Source organism: Triplophysa rosa, linkage group LG13 (assembly GCF_024868665.1).
Source record: "Triplophysa rosa linkage group LG13, Trosa_1v2, whole genome shotgun sequence".
Taxonomy (NCBI): domain Eukaryota; kingdom Metazoa; phylum Chordata; class Actinopteri; order Cypriniformes; family Nemacheilidae; genus Triplophysa; species Triplophysa rosa.
The window spans coordinates 16,740,091-16,747,938 of record NC_079902.1 but is presented as its reverse complement, the minus strand read 5'-3'; positions in this window follow the sequence as shown (position 1 = coordinate 16,747,938).

Genomic DNA, 7,848 nt, shown 5'->3' with positions numbered 1-7,848 from the left:
TCTATGTAGGGAACAAGTTCAGGCTCATCAACAGCACACCCCATCATGAAGCGCAACATTAGATTTCTAACTAATACTTACACACACAATCGGAGGGGTGCCTGTTTTACAACTGGCTTTCACACCAAGCAACACATTCGCAAACTCCAGCGTGACAGCCAAGCAGACGGTGCGCTCAGCGGGATATCCTGAAACATAGTCCTTCGAACAGAAGATGACTGTACACTAGCATGCTCACACACTTCCAGAAATGCAAAGACACAGAAGCATGAACTCCAAATTGGTGTGACAACTGAAAAAGCACTTCACGTGTGTAGGGAACGCAATGATGTCCTGTCACGTTTTTTAAAGCGTAAAAAGAACAAATTGAATGTTTTTAGATCAACATTTATGTAATGCAACTTAGCATGAAAGGAGGTCCTAAATTAACTTATATGTATCTATATCCATAGACCACTTTGGATGACATAAACAACGCTGGTTTAACGCTGGTCCAAAAGAACTTCCTGTTTCTCTTGGACCACTACACTACACAAACATGTGAACAAAATACAACCAATGGAACATTTTATAACCTAATGTTTTAACAAATATATTTAAAGGGGTGATGCAGCGGTGTTTTATGCATTCTGACTTATTTACAATGTTAAACATGCAGGTTTCTCATGCTTAACATGGTCAACTTGTCAAAAAAACCGAGTTGGATGTATGACATAGTATTTCTGTGCTTGAGACAACCCCCCAGGATCCTATTCCTTTTATTGGGCAATTCTCCCGGAAAAGCATGGCAAGGCGAAAGAAAGAGCCTGTCCGCGCCAACCAACGAGCGAGACCCGCTTACCATCAAGATTGTCTGCGCTGCGTCAAGATTGGCTGTGCTGTGGGCCTACAGCTGCAGCTCGTCACTCTTGCGATAGTGAAGTTTAAGTGTGTCTGTTTGTTCACAGCATTTCAGTGATAGATGTTATATAAACGGTTGATATAACGCTGGATTTGCAGATCGTTTGAAACGGATAGATGGAGCGGCCCCAGCGCTAAAAGATGCCGGACATGAACAGCATGCGGTAAGTCAAACTAAGTCATATGTCTGTGTTTTGTTGGCAATCGGTGCATACGTGCATAATGTAAACAACACAAACTTAGTGAATCAATAGTTATGCAGGGATAATGCGATGATGTAGGCTATTGTGTGCTCGTGATTTAGTTCCTCCCCCCACACACCCCTAGGACGTCATCTTTTTCCGGAAATAATCAGCTGTATCTATCTTTTATAAATGTGATCAAACCAAATACTTTTCGAAGATAAAAAGTATGCAATACTACTCTATAGGTCATCAAGACTAATATGAGATTGGCAGAAACTGCGTGCATATGGCAGCTTTAATTATGAATGTAAGATTTAAAAATAAAATAAATATAAATCGAACCGCAAGTGTCTGTGGACCAGTTTACATCTTGCGAAGTGATTTATATGGTTTTGAGTACAGTATATAGATACACGGTAAAATTTTACAGAATTTTACTGTTATATTTTTACAGATTTTTCATGTGTAATGTTGTCCAAAAACAGTAGTTTTACTAAATTGTACTGTTTTATCAACAGATTTTTCACATATTTTTTAAATTACAGTATATTTGTGGCACCCCAGCTGCTGGAAAATGTCTGTCTATTTTTGAAATACGGTCAAAAACCGCCAAATTACAGAAAAAGGCCGGAAATGTACAATAGAAACAGATTATATAATTTTACAGGAAAAAAATATATTTTACGTAATATTTCTGGCGCCACAGCTGACAGAAATTTTAAAAAATGTTACTGGATTTTTTTACAGAATGTAATATACATCGTAATCTATAACACTGCCCTATATTTCCTATCCCCACCCCGTTTAACTCACTAATGATGGTCTACATTTGTTTAAAGCTCGCAAAAAAATGGAAAAATCCTATACTCCCATGGGTAAAGGGGCAATCAAACTTGTAAAAAGAACTTTTGGTTGAATTATCTTGACCTCTCATTAGCCATCTGACACAGAAATGAAGAGTTCCGTTGGCTTTTTTTCTGAGTTCAACAAAGGGCTGCATTGTGAGCAAAATAAAACATGAGACATTCTTTTTTAGTTTCGCTTATAAAATGTCTTTATTATTCATTTCCTCCACTCAATGCACTTTTGATCTTTCCTTACAGGAGATAGTTTAACTCCCTCTCTTCTCTGCTCTTAGCGCAATCTGTCCATCAGCGGAAAGGGAGGACACAACTGAATTGAGGGCCATGTCAGGGTGTGTTGTAGGGCTGGCTGATGGCACCTTCAGGACTATCACTGTTCCTCCCCTGATGCCCAATCATTGCATGCCACATCCCTCAATGAAATTTACTCAGAAGCCTGCATGGCAGACAGTATTAGCTTGACAAGATCATTAAACCTAGATGCATCTGGGCACATTTTCAAGGACTGAGTTGTTATTCTTTTAAATACATCTTCCTCACCTTGTGGTCTTCAGTGTGCATTGTTGTGAAATGTTTTTTAATCTAAATGCAGTGTTTTCATTCCTTGAACATTTTTGGTAAGGGTCTTCATTTTAATTTGTAGTATGATAGTATTAAATATAAACCACCAGAGACCTTGATAGAGCTCTTGTTCCATTGCCAAACATTCTTCAGTTTATTTTTCTGCATATCAGAGTGGATTACTTCACCATTTTAAATTAATAAAGAATATGTATGAAACTTGTGTAGCATTTGGCTGTTTTGATGTACGGAACGTTGAACCATTCAGCAAGGTTATGCGGTTTGACCCAAGTTAAGGAGTTTTGTTTAAGTTACAAAATGTGGCAATGTAGTTTCAATGTTTCAGAGGCAAGATATTAGGAATCAGAAGCACGCCATTTTGGAGTGCTTTGACATTTGCTTTGAAGTAGCGCCATGGGGATGCCCAGTCTTAATGACGTAATTCCTTTAAAGTTTTATTTAAGCCAGGGCGCCTCTCTATTATTGAAGTTCTGTAATTTCCTCATGCACTGATACGAAGGAAAGAGGCTAATTTTTTAATAACTTTATCTAGAAATTAGGGATTTCTTTCATCCTTTTAGTGGTACAATATGAAAGAACGATCCATCACGGAAGACGCACATAATATATTTTCTGTGTAACAATATTAGAACTTTATTTTGTATATTGTAGTCTTGAAGGCAGGTTAGCACATCACATCCAGTCACTTCGTGTCATTTCAACTCTTAAAGTTTGCTGATATCGAGGTGCTAGTCTCGCTGCTTTGATTTCACAACTCCTACAAGTTTCCTGTGCAACACGGATCTCGCTCGTGAATAAATTCACAGGGAATACTGTAAAATATGTCAGAGCGCCACAGAAATGTTTGCTTTTTGCACAAAATTCCCATCCCTTCGTTAGAGCTTTGGATGCAAGTTAAAAGAGTTTGCTTTATTATTTGGTTCAAAATGCATGAACATGCTAAGATCTCTGTGATGGCGTTCACTCCTGTAACCCCCCTGGGACAAACAGAGTAAGAAAAGATGAGAGCGATAGAGAGACAGAGATGCTATGAGGGCAGATACAAACCTGTTTATTTGCTCAGTTGCATCAAAGAAAGAAAACGAGAACTGTGAGAGTTATTGACTAACTTTAAATTCACTCAAATTTATTGGGAATTTTTTTGACAGACAGGAAGAAAGGTGCAGTGCATTTTAAAGACAGTAAAAAGTTGATGAGCACAACAACCGGCGCTTCACAAGCAACTGGAAGTCTGTCTATATTTACAGAAAAAAAAATTGAGGATCATAAAGTGCTCACATGAGAGTGTGTTTCAGGATATATTTAGTTCTTACAGTTTCATTTATACTGAGGATTCAGATATAATCATATTCATGTTTTTATGGTAGCCTATGTATACTAATGAACAAAATGGTATTTGGCAACATTGTTAGTATAACACAATAACTTAAATTTATTAAGGGTAGGGAAGTATAGACGGTTTTATCGGATGCACGCACCTGGCCCGAAGTTAACTTCCGGTCTGTGTTTTGTTAAAATATAACTATTGTTTTATATTTATTTCATAATATTAACATTAATTTATATATGATTTTATAGTATAGATTATATACCATTTTATTGTATATTAATTGTATTAAATTACATTTAAGCTACTCAACATTTATTGATTATGCGGAGGCTGTAAAAAAATTGTTTAACTTGTTAAAAAGCTCCATTAAATTTTTAAGTTAAATCAAATTAGCTTTAAGTCAATTGAACTTAAATTATATTGAACTGACTTAAAAAAATCTAGTTGTGTTTTAAAACTCTATTTTTTTAAGTCAATATGATTACTTTCAATTGACTCATAAAGCCTTAAAAATTTAAGGCAGCTGAAATTGTTGACATTTTTTACAGTATTCCAGAAGTTAATTTGGGCAACATGACGTTTGTTTATGTTGTTGCTGCTGAAACGTCAGGCGGCGTTTATACTAGTGCATTTTCCTTAAAAAAAAAACTCCTGCTAAGGTTACGCCTGGCGTTTACACTACTCCAATGTTTTTTTGAGACTTTTGGATACGCTGCAGACCCCGTTTAAATTTGAAAACTCCCGGGTTGCATTTTTGTGTAAACAGACAAAAACGGTTGCCCACATTCGCTTACTGATTAGGTCGTCTGTATTATTGTGTTTGCTTCCCTGATTCGTTAAGCCCCTGTCAATATGAGCCATTACGCTACCTGAAGGTAGGACCGTGGCTGCTCCCGAAATCGCATACTGTGACAATACGTATTGAATTTGAATAAGTACCTACCTATCGGCCGTTAAAACAGTATGTACTATATAGTATGAGTGGGAGTAGTATGAATACATTTTGGACATACTGCGTCTGCCATGTTTTATGGTCATATGACCCACGTGCTCTTTGACATATGATGTATTAACAACAACCTATACGTGAGCGTTGATAAAAATATAATTTAGTCACGAGAAATTGATTTATTGGCACTTACATTAAAAACGGACATCCGCCTTAAAGTTTTCCGCTATATTTATTTGATTTACTTTTGAAATTTGACCATTGCTCAGCTCCCGTGGCATCATGGGATAGATAAGTGTCCATCCGATCCACACTCATGAATCTTGGGGGAAGTAGTAGACCATCCGGGTATTTTATGACTCATACTCATTTTCACCTACTATATAGTATGAAAGTAGGCGATTTCGGACGCAGCACGTGACAACAACAGGGTTGTTTGTCGTTGTTTGCAAGCTGCGCTGCGTACATGGATCGACACATTGACCTTAAAATCGAGAGCCGTATGCTTTCAAATAGCTCACTTAGTACTGCGATGTCATCCATCGATTGGTCTGCGTGGCACCGGATGAAATCAAACAAGCCTAATAACATGGATAACACCTCATCTATCCACATGGAGACTGCATTACAAAAAGTTTTGACAGTTAGCGTGAACCCACAAGTATGCAAAATGCTAAAATAGCAGCAATTATTCAAACAACGAACATAAACAAGAAACAGCAACTGTCATTATACACTGCAAGTCATGTGCACTGCTGCGCAAACATACAAACTGATGTATGTCATTCTATCAGCCCCTCGAGCTGTAAGACTCTCTCTGTTTCTCCCTCCATCTCTGTTTCCTTCCTGCCTACACACAAACATCCCTGCATCCTCCATCTTAAGTTGTCTCACATTCTTTAATCGATTGCGCTATCACAGAACAGCTGTTGTGTTGTGTGATCCATGAGGTGCTCCACACATTCGTTATACCACATACAGACAGTATCTGAAATCTCGATGTGCCTGAAAGCTAGACAGTCCGATCCATCCCTGCCAGTGTTGGGGGTAATGCGTTACAAGTAACGTGCGTTACGTAATCAGAGTACTTTTTTAAGTAACGAGTAGTGTAACGCAGTTATTTTATAAATTTACATATCAATACTCGAGTTACTTTGTTTTACAAGTAACTTGAGTTACTTTTCAGTCTAATCATTGATTTATATGAACATTTTTTAAACTGCAGAAGTGAAATTCTGAATTAAAAGTAGTGTAGACACGATCGCTCATGCTTGCGCAGAAACAGTCGCTAGTCAGACATAGGCAGTGTTGCCATGTCTGCAGTGCTGCAGTGTTCCAGCTTCGTTTTGTTATGCAAATCTGGCAACCCTTGACACAGCGATGGGAGGCCAGAGCTCAGATGCGGAGTTATAGTGTGGCTGCACTCGCCACCATGGACAAAATGCCTGAAAATCCCGGTCATGCTGAATAGACAACTTTCAGATCATGAAATTAGCACGAGTCACGAGTCGCAACAGCAATCAATTGTCCTGCAAATGCTGGTCATGTTTGGAAGATAACTTTCAGATCGCGAAATTAGCACAAGTCATGACACGCAACAGCAATCAATGGTCTCATGCCTCGTGAATGTAAACATAAGCTGACGTTCGACTGTTTGTGGCGCTGCACGCACAGACAGATCTGCAGATTTAAATGGGCATGGTCACTGTTAGAAGAAGGGTTGGGGAGTGGGCGGAGCACGGGAGAAAGAGAGGAAACAACTGTCATCTGTTAGTCTCCTCACCAAATACCAGCATATATACAACATAATATGTTAAATGTCATTTTCCCCTCAAAATAATATTATATTATATTAGTAATATATTGTATATTAGATTAATCATAATTTCGTATAACACTATAGAGTTGTTTTGGCTCAACGAAGTGCTCAGCAATGCAAAGAGGATCTGTCATATCGCTTATATATTACTTAAAAAAAAAAAAACATCCTTATTTGCCGGCCAAAAATCCTCCTTTTCCCACATATTTATATACGACTGGAAACGACTCTGCCAGCTCACAGGGCGCCATCTTGTGCAACTAGCCGCGCTGTCAAAACACAATAAATATGGAGAGTGACATCGAAGTTAGCAGTGTCAACAGTAGGCAGAGCTCTGATGAGGTGGAGGACTACTGGTCAGGAAATATTTGAAATGTTTTTTAAAGAAAATAAAGGTGTGTTATGGGCTATAGGATTGTTAAATGCATTACAGTGTTAAACACTAAAGAACAGCAAAGTCTGGAAAAGCATGAGCATCAGTTAGGTGAGAAAAAGTAACGCAAAAAGTACTTTCAGCTACTTTCCACAAAAAGTACCAAAGTACCGTATTTAGTTACTTTTTTATAGAGTAACTCAATATTGTAACTAGTTACTTTTAAAAGTAACTTTCCCCAACACTGATCCCACCGACGCAAATATTCCCATTTCACATATTCGGCAGAGCACATATGAGCTGTGGATCACAGATAAACCATCTTGTGTTTGGCCGTATTGTTTGTACTCCTGCATTCCCTGCCTGCACTACAAAAACGACTTTCTTACTTAGTCTTTTTTTCTTGTTTTCAAAACAAGGAAAAAAGACTAAGTAAGAAAGTCATTTTTTGCAGTGTGTGTGTTTTCTGCTGTCTCAAGGCAATGCAAGTCATTTGATGTTTGTTTGCTCAATAAGTTGCACTGGCTGTTTGCACTGGACAGTCACATACTGAATGTCAATAGTAAATATAAATATATATATGGAAAATGCCCATGAAGATATTAAAACAAATGTGTGCAAGTGTGAGAGGGAATATGAGTTGTTTTCTCTTCCATTAGAGGCCAATATACGGTACTTTCAACTCACTTGCAAGTGTGTGCTTGTTTTTTTCCAAGATGTGTGTCTGTTTTCTTTGCTTCTCCTTGTAACACCACTTCTCTTGGTAAACACGGGCATTTCAGTTGACCGCCTCTTGAATGGTAAATTCTATGGAGATTTTCTTTTCAACACGCTTTTGAAGAAGTGC